The sequence below is a fragment of the Hemicordylus capensis genome, chromosome 2 (genome assembly GCF_027244095.1).
Source record: "Hemicordylus capensis ecotype Gifberg chromosome 2, rHemCap1.1.pri, whole genome shotgun sequence".
Taxonomy (NCBI): Eukaryota; Metazoa; Chordata; class Lepidosauria; order Squamata; family Cordylidae; genus Hemicordylus; species Hemicordylus capensis.
The window spans coordinates 421,334,933-421,345,058 of NC_069658.1; the positions used below are offsets into that span (position 1 = coordinate 421,334,933).

Consider the following 10,126-nt stretch of genomic DNA (forward strand, 5'->3'; position numbering starts at 1 on the left):
GGTTTTAAAGTTGGAGGAAGAAACATCAATAACCTGCACTATGATGATGACACCACTCTGATAGCTGAGAATGTAGATGATCTGCAAGCTCTAGTAATGAAAGTCAAGTCACAGTGAAAAATGGGAATATGACTAAATGTAAAGAAGACTAAACTAATGACAATGGGTACAGCAACCAGCCTCAGAACTGACAATGAAGACAAAGGTGGATAGCTTCTGCCTTTTAGGATCGACCATCAACTGTAAAGGATCCAGCAGTCAAGAAATATGCCGCAGACTAGTATTTGGTAGGGTGGCGATGAAGGCCTTGGAAAGGATATTTAGATGCTGTGACGTGTCTACACCTACAAAGATTAGAATCGTTCGGACAATGGTTTTGTCTACTACTTCTCTTTTTAGTAGTTAAAAGCGTAAACTGCTGTATCTCAGCCATTTCCCAACTTAACTACACCAAATTCAGCAGAGTGGTGTCTCATGTCCCCTACTTGATATGTGCCTGTTTTCAGAGGGTTTGGGTGGATACCTTTGGTTTTATAATAAATAGAATATTCAGGCTTATAATGGCAAAATCTTGAAAATACTCCTCATCTAAACTATATATACTGGCATGACTGTGCCAGTATAATACTCAGGATTTCACTGAAAAGCCCACTTGGGTTCACAAAAATAGTTTCATGTGGTTATTGGAACCTAACTATCTATTAATACATTGATGAATACTAACAGAGCACGTGGATAGGCACAGAGCCTCTACAAACTTCTGTTGTGGGGGGGGGGCATTTGGGGTGCTAAGAGGGACTGCAATGCATACCCAAGAATGTTAATTTTGGAGAGGAAGCCCAGATCTCCTGCCTAGAACCAAAAACCACTCCTGAAGCCACAGAGAGCATGTATGCTTTGCAGTCACAGAATGCTTCAAGTTTCCAAAGAGATGGTCTTCTCCTGTCAGTCATCAGGGCATAGCCAATAACACTGGACGTTTGGTGGAAGGAGAGAGGGAAGGGAGAGGAGGAGGGAAGAAAGATGGAAACCATTGACAGTGAGTGACAGTTCGTGTTAACTGTCAAAGGCGGGCGGGGGTGGGGGTGGGGAGAAAATGCCAAACAAAAAGAGAGAGAGGATGTCCTAAAAACAAAAAGAAACAAACCTTAACCTTCCTGCTGCCTACCAATGCCCTATTATGTTCCTTCACCAATATAATACATGAGATTTCAGATCTGACATGACATTTTTGTCACATATTTCGCTTTTGTCACATATTTCGCTTGTAGAGACATAGTTTAGTGGCCTAGGAGGTAACTAAAAAGGATATTTTTCAGTGTCTAATAATTAACCTTCAAATCACCATCTATTTGATCCTTATCTTGTATACAAAAATAAACATTCCATTCACAATCCTCTTTTTAAAAAAATATTGGTTCATATAGATATAGATAGCATTATCAATACTGATAAAAAATATATATAAACCCTGATGATCTTCTGTGTTGGACTGTTCAGTATGTCACGTTGTGCTCTCCTGCCAGGAACTCATTTGAAGGGTGGATGGATATCTTGAAAACAGCATTTAAAACTATGAGAATTATATTAAGGATTTTTAAAAACCATTTGAAGATCAATAAGAGCCTCCCATCAACATGCCCCAAAAGCAGTGTATAGTCTTCTCAGGTGATGAATTCGCCCCAAGGTTTGGCCTATTTTCTTCCCATTGATTTCCACGAGCTCTCCATTTGTGAATAAAGTAGAAAGGCAGAACAGGCCCTGGGTGTAGTATTTCCTGGGAATAGGCACTTAGCTATAAAGTAGGCAGAGGGTAACCTCAGCCTCTGAGAGAATCTGCATGGCTTGAATTACTAATACGATGCTAAAATGAATTGAATGCCTTCCGTGGTATGGCAAAAATGTGCTGATATGTCCAGCTTTGCACTGATGCATATATCCAGTCTGTAATACATGTCAGTTATTTTAAGGCCATTTTATATATTAGACAGAGTTTGCTGCTTCCATCAACTGGGATATTCAGCTCATCACAGCTACCTGACAAAGGTACCTATATACACATACTGGTTTTATTCACCCTTTACATTGTTTAGGTGTACACTTAAAACATCTTAAGTCTATACCTAAGTGTGCAGTGTGCGAAATGGTCTGCAGTTACTACAACTGGCTTTAATGCCTCAGTAGTCAACACTGCTTGGTTTGAAGCAGGGGTGTGGGCAGAGTTGAATTGTAGTTCAACTACTGTCCATCTCAAATGATAGAATCAGACTCAGCACCAGAGCCACTACTTATTATTTTATATTTTATATTCCATTCTTCCTCCAAGGAGCTCAGGGTGGTGTACAAGCTACCCCCCCACCACACACACACACACACACACACACACACTTCATCTTCCCAGAAACTCTGTGAGCTTGCTTAGGAATCAATGGAAACATCCCTCCTGGAATACATGGCAACTGCCATGGAGTGGGGGCAGTGTGACCCAAATGGGACTGTGGCGAAGACAAAGGATTAACACCCCCACACACCACCAATCTGGATTGTGGACACACACACACACAACTCCTATTTAGTAAAGTTAAGCATGTCAGCTGTTGTTTGGCCCTGAGAGTGAGGACTAGGCCAAAGTCTAAAGGCAATAATATCTGATGATTGGCTGCTTTGTGCAAAACTGGCTGCTCAAGGCTTCTCCACAATTTGTTCCTTGAAACTAATCAGTTTCAGTTCCCATTATTGCAGCAATTGCTTGTCTAGTTGGAGGGTCCATTTAGCTCGGCAGCTAGCTTTGCCTGCAGGTAAAAGGAAGGGATGAAAACGATCCTCAATGTGGAGCTGCTGAACGAATGACACAAGTTGCAATGACACCGGAAAGTGATCACTATCGAGGTGCAGGACAACCTTGAAGCTCTCAGCATACGAAAGGAGGTTCCCAGAGATCATTACAAAGTCTATAGCGGACATTTTGGAGCCAGATACATAAATTCTCCTGGGTGGTCATCTTTAACTGAGTTGTTTAGTATCAGGAGATTTAATCTGTGGAATGTTTGAGCAAAGCAGAGGCCTGCCTAGTTGGATCTTCATCTTTGGATAGGCAAAGATCTTTGGAAAGGGGAAGATGGTCAACTTCCAAGTTGGGAGGGTGTTGGTGATAGCAAGTGGATAGCCCTGTGCTTACAGCTGTCATAAAGTCCCCAACAACTCATTCACATGCTTAGGCAGATCCTCTCCCTCTTTAGTTTCTTACTACATATCTTTATAATTTGATTCACCTTGGGGACAGCTGACTTTCTTTCATCCACTTCTCCAGGGTCTTCCACATATCCTTTGCATGCTGTTTATTTCTTAAATGCACTAATATAGAGTCACTCACCGATAAACAAATTATCCTGGTGGCTTTATCATCTCCACTGTCCCAGGCCTGTCTTTCTCCTCCTTCTCTGACAGGGCGCTCTGTGTGTAAGATCCTGCTGATTCCGTGGCTTTTTAGAAGCATCTGCATTTTGAAAGACCACAGTTCAAAATCAGGACCTTGTAACTTTTCAGTCCTCTGTAGCATTTGTCCTGTCGCCATCTTGCGGGGGGGGGGGGGGGTCTTGTCTTTTTTCAGGAAAAAGAATTTTCAAAATCTTGTTTTCTTTTCTTCACCAGTCTCAGAACTCTGGGCCCATAATCCTGTTGAGGGGTGTGAAGAAAAACATTAAAATCCTCATACAGCAGAGTATGCTCTGGTGGTAAAGAAGTTTAGCCCAAGAGATTATCTGGAGTCAATAGGCTGAGTTCAAAAAACAAACAAAGGTTTATTAAGAAAAGCAAACCTCACAGAGAGAGAGAGAGAGAGAGAGAGAGAGAGAGAGAGAGAGAGAGAGAGAGAGAGAGAGAGAGAGAGAGAACGAGAACAACATACCCAAACAGGCACTATCCTTCATCATCATCATCATCATCATCAACAACAACAACAACTGAATAGTTCTAACTGACCAACAATCTGAGTGGCAGGACAGAGAAGATTTGGGTTTTCTGATGCCACCAGAAAATACAGTGTCGCATATGGAACAAATAGGAGAGGTCACTGGAATGTTCAACCACAGAGCTCCCATCTTTTAATTTAATTAACTCAAAAATTGGCTTGGTTCAGTCTGGTTAGGATCTTTCATTTTAAAGATATGGCAGCCACTTAGGCCATTCTGAGTCAGTTTAGGTTAATGGAGAACAACATTACCTGATACTATGCACTAATACATTTCCTGTTGCATCTGTGGACCAAGACAGACCTATTAACACAACTCCTCATGCCTCTAGTGGCCAGAAGAGGTTACTGCAGTGCTAAGAGCAATGGTTTGAACTATCACTTCTAACAGGCGTGTTAACAGCCCAACCGAAGAAACAGCATGGATCATCTGAAGGAGGGTAGGTGCAATCCTGCCTTCCCCTCACCCTCCCCAGCCCCTCACACAGGGGTCATGGAAATGACATTAATATCTGTTTAATGGTGTAAAACAACAAACATGAAACAATTATAATCCACATCTTGACAGGCAAAAACATGAAACAATTATAATCCATGTCTTGACAGGCTGAGTGCTGGGGCTGCATTCTGTACTACTTATATTCTGAAGCTATACAGTCCTAGCGAGGTCATACCATGTGATTATCAGCAAGGGTGGCCACATGTCCTGGATTGACCTATACAGTCCAGGAGTCAGGTGTCCTGTCCAGGTTGTAGTAATAAGTTGTAGTAAGGAGTCAGGTGTCCTGTCCAAGGGTTGTCCCGGATACAAAATATCCAGGAACTTGAGTGGGAAGCCAACAACAAATTTCTCTTTTGTAGAAGAGCAGGAAGAAATGCAAAGAGCAATAGGCCTTAAAACACACCTGTCCTTTAGTGTTACAACATGAACAACAGAATGCGATGAAGAATGCTAACTGCCAAGAGTGCTCCACTGTCATGCACTCTTTCCAATCCTGGTTGTGGGGGGAAAGGGGGTTTTAACATTTGCACACACATCCCTTTGATGGCTGTGTTTAAGAATTCTCTCTGACAAACGTGACAAGCCTATTATTATCAGCACTGAGTGGCTACTTTCAGGCTCCAATGTCCTTGGCAGTTCAAATCCTGCCATTAAACAATGAGCAAACAGGAGGAAAAATAGCTACTATAGCTCCATATAGAAGCTAATTTATATGAGCAGCCCAGTTCGTCAGTGAAGGCTGCCTGTTCTACAAACAATCTGAGTGGCAGGACAGAGATTTGGGTTTTCTGATGCCACCAGAAAATACAGTGTCGCATATGGAACAAGTAGGAGAGGTCTCTGGAATGTTCGATCAGAGAGCCCCCATCTTTTAATTTAATTAACTCAAAAACTGGCTTGGTTCAGTCTGGTTAGGACCTTTCATTTTAAAGATATGGCAGCCACTTAGGCCATTCTGCGTCAGTTTAGGTTAATGGAGAACAACATTACCTGATACTATGCACTAATACATTTCCTGTTGCATCTGTGGACTTCTGAAAGCTATGTATATCTTTCAATATAGCCATTTGCTCCAGGATCTATACTCTTAGCCACAGTTTAATCTCCAAGTTGTGCATTTATTTTTCCTGTATTGCTCTCATCGATCTTCCTACCAGCTGCAGAACACATTTGTAGAAGGCGGCAAGATAAAAGGAGGATCAGAAGAGTTACTGGAAATACTGGAACATTTACATTGTTCAATGATAGTTCTTTTCTCCCATCTTGGGAAGGTTAAAATACAGTCTCTTGCAAATACATATTTGTTATGTGTTGATGTCTTTAAAGGTAAGGTTGTGCCGTCACGTTGGTGTTGACTCCTGGCAACCACAGAGCCCTGTGGTTTTCTATGGTAGAATATAGGAGGGGTTTACCATTGCCATCTCCCTCGCAGTATGAGATGATGCCTTTCAGCATCTTCCTATATTGCTGCTGCCTGATATAGGTGTTTCCCATAGTCTGGGAAACATACCAGTGGGGATTCAAACCAGCAACCTCTTGCTCCCTAGGCAAGTTACTTCCCCACTGCGCCATTTCATATGCTAAAGAAATCAACAAGTTTGGAAATCTTTGCACACCTATGGCCTTTAGATTATTTGTCCAGGTCATAGTGGGAGGCCCTCGGAAAAGCAACAGCAGAACAGAGAAATCCTTTCTTTCTGCCATTAATTATTATTATTGTTGTTGTTTTGTTGTTGTTATTATTATTACGGATATTTATATATTACATTTTAACCCCCAAAAAGTTCTCAAAGTGGTTTATATAGAAAAATAAATAAGATAGTTCCCTGTCCTCAAAGGGTCCACAGTCTAAAAAGAAGTATAAGGTAAACCGCATCAGCAACCACTAGAGGGATAATGTGCTGAGACTGGATAGGGACAGCTGCTCTCCCACCTGCTAAATATAAGAATTGCCACTTTAAAAGGTCACCTTAAGTGGCACAGCGGGGAAATGCTTGACTAACAAGCAGAAGGTTGCCGGTTCGAATCCTCACTGGTACTCCATCGGGCAGCAGCAATATAGGAAGATGCTGAAAGGCATCATCTCATATTGTGCGGGAGGAGGCAATGGTAAACCCCTCCTGTATTCTACCAAAGAAAACCCCACAGGGCTCTGTGGGTGCCAGGACTCGAAATTGACTCAATGGCACACTTTACTTGTTCAGTTAGCAAGGATTGAAAGATTTGCTCCAACTACAAAAACTGAAGACCTTTCATATTAATAGCTGCTCTTGTAACTAGTTGGTCCAGCAACCCTTACATTTAGCTGTACGAATTCCACTTTTCTAATGGGCTTCTACTTTACTGAGCTCCATAGTTTTTTGTAGTTCATGACTGCTTGAAAAACCTTCTATGAAAGTCTTCTCCTTTTGCACTAAGGTGCAGCTGTATTTAATATATGATATGAGGGGGGAAACGGTGCAGCACAGCTCGGTAGTAAATAAGTATTGGTTGGTTAATGCATGTCAATGTGAGTTGACTGATGTGCTACACAACTGGTGACTTATTTACCCATTCAACAGCTTACATGAGTGGTCTTCCCCTTTGAGCAGTGAATATATGCCACTGTCCATTTTACAAGGAAAGTGATGCATAAATTCAAGGCAAGTGCAATATCAATAAAAATAAATTAATACACAAACAACAGACACAAGGGACTGGCACAGTCAGAAATGGAATTGCATGCTCTCAGAGGTTTCTGTGGTAGAATAAATTGCAATTTCTGTAATTCTAATTATGGAAATTACAGAATTCATATGGGTAGCCTAATCACGTGGATTGTTAAAGAACTGCTCAATAGCAGTTGCTTTCACGACCCTTTCTTTCACAACCCTTTCTTCAGCCGTGGGGACAAGCAATTTGACAGGCTCAGACAAAATAATGGCATTTGTGAAGAGCACTGGCATTAAAACCTGGCTTTACACTTCATATCTAAGCCTGGATCTTGACATCACAGAAGTTCAGATCTAGGAGTTGGGCAAGATCCAGACTAAGCAGCATTGGAATAAATGAGACATGACTAATTTAAAATCCCATTAATTTCAATGGGACTTAGTCATAGCTAAGGATTTAGTCTGAATCCTGCCTTTTGATTGGTTTTCAAATACAACAAATTTGGGCGGGGGGGAGATGTAAAATTTCAAAATAAAGTTTTGGCTCAATCAAATTTTATATTTTATTTCAGTTATAAAAAGAATCAGGAGCTAGAGACCTTAGTACAGCAGAAAAAGATGCAATTAAGCTGAGATTTTTTTTTTCTAAAGAAGAAACATGGTTCCATGGAGAAGAAACAGAGATAGTTTCCCACGGAACCAGTGAAAAATGCTGTCATAAGAATAGATCTGAAGAATGAAAAAGCTGGATTAGAAGAGAAGATAACATTTTAGAAGAGAACATTAGAAGAAGAAGAGAACATTTTCTTAGAGGAAATGAGCCAAGGACACGATCCCTAAGTAAACCACATAACCATAGACTGGTCAATATACTATGTCAAGTCAATTTTCAATTATTGTTTAATCAACAGGTCAAAAGAGCAGAAAATGTTAGCATGGGAAAACAAACAAGAAATCTAATTCATATGCACCTATTTACAATCTACAGCATGCATATGAAACTCAGGAGTTTCAGTTTGTGATTCCTGAGGATGTGGACAAGCTGCTTGAAGCGGTGAGGCCTACCACTTGTTCTATTGACCCTTGTCCAACATGGCTTGTTCGATCTAGCAGGGAGGCTGTTGTAGACAGCCTGGTGGAAATCATAAATGCTTCTCTGAGGGAGGGCAGAATGCCTCCTTGTCATAAGGAGGCAATCATTAGACCTCTTCTAAAAAAGCCTGCATTAGATCCCTCAGAGTTGAGCAATTATAGGCCTGTTTCCAACCTCCCATGGCTGGGCAAGGTAATTGAGAGGGTGGTGCCCTCTCAGCTCCAGGCGGTCTTGGAGGAAACTGATTATCTAGACTCATTTCAAACTGGTTTTTGGGCGGGCTATGGGTTGGAGACTGCCTTGGTCGGCCTGATGGATGATCTCCAATTAGGAATTGACAGAGGAAGTGTGACTCTGTTGATCCTTTTGGATCTCTCAGAGGCGTTCGATACTATTGACCATAGTATCCTTCTGGAACATCTGAGAGTGTTGGAGGTGGGAAGCACTGTTTTACAGTGGTTCCACTCCTACCTTTCAGACAGATTCCAGATGGTATCGATTGGAGACTGTTGTTCTTCGAGATCTGAGCTTAAGTATGACGTCCTTCAAGGCTCCATACTCTCTCCAATGCTTTTTAACATCTACATGAAACTGCTGGGAGAGATCATCAGGGGATTTGGAGCTGGGTGTTACCAGTATGCTGATGACACCCAGATCTACTTCTCCATGCCAACTTCTTCAGGAGCTTGCATATCCTCTCTAAATGCCTGCCTGGAAGCAGTAATGGGCTGGATGAGGGAGAATAAACTGAAGCTGAATCCAGATAAGACGGAGGTACTTATTGTGCGGGGTCAGAACCCCAGAGACAATCTTGATCTACCTGTTCTAGATGGGGTCACACTTCCCCAAAAGGAACAGGTTCACAGTCTGGGAGTACTTCTGGATCCACACCTCTCTTTGATTTCTCAGGTTGAGACGGTAGCCAGAGGTGCTTTCTAAAAGCTCCGGCTGATACGCCAGCTGCGCCTGTTTCTCGAGATCAATGACCTCAAAACAGTGGTACATTTGTTGGTAACTTCCAGACTTGACTTTTGTAATGCGCTCTACATGGGGCTGCCTTTGTACGTAGTCAGGAAACTCCAGTGGTTCAGAATGCGGCAGCCAGGCTGGTCTCTGGGTCATCTCGGAGAGACCACATTACTCCTCTGCTGATGGAGCTTCACTGGCTGCCAATAGGTTTCTGGGCAAAATACAAAGTGCTAGTTGTAACGTATAAAGCCCTAAACAGCTTAGGCCCTGGCTATTTAAGAGAGAGTCTTCTTCACTATGATCCATACCACCCATTAAGGTCATCTGAGGAGGTCCATATCCAGTTACCACCAACTCGTCTGGGAGCTACACAGAGACGGGCCTTCTTAGTCGCTGCCCTGAGATTATGGAATGTGCTCCCTGCTGAGATACAATCCTCCCCATCTCTGGCAATTTTTTAAAAACACTGGAAAACCCATCTTTTCACCCAAGCTTTCCCAGTGTTTTGAAATGGTCTGTTTTTAATTTTATGGCTGTTTTTAAATTGTTGCATTGTTTTAACTTTTATATGTGTTTTAATTGTTTTTATGTTAACTGCCCAGAGACAAAAGTTTGGGTGGTAGAGAAGTCTAATAAATACATACATACATACATACATACATATCAAGAAATAGTTACTGCAATTACTGAGTGACCGCAGCATCTTTTGCCACCCTGCTCATCACAAATTTCTCTCTGTTTTACAAAAGAAAAACAATCTTTACAGATTCATCAACATTAACTCACACCACAATGCAATCCTATGAGAATCTCCTTGGAAGTAAAACCTACAGAAAGTGTTTATGTCCCGAAATTCAGTATGGGAGGGGTTATAGTTCAGTGTGAGAGTACATGGCTTGCATGCAGAAGGTCCTGGGTTCAAACTCTGACATCTTCAGGTA

The 10,126-nt window shown here is 41.8% G+C and overlaps 1 long non-coding RNA gene across 1 annotated transcript; it reads left to right on the plus strand.

Moving 5' to 3' along the window:
* The first annotated feature begins 4,267 nt into the window (after positions 1-4,267).
* On the plus strand, positions 4,268-7,996 carry LOC128342173 (uncharacterized). The gene is made up of 2 exons (XR_008314818.1): positions 4,268-4,410; positions 7,696-7,996. It is a non-coding gene; the product is annotated as an uncharacterized LOC128342173 (long non-coding RNA).
* Positions 7,997-10,126: the final 2,130 nt, after the last annotated feature.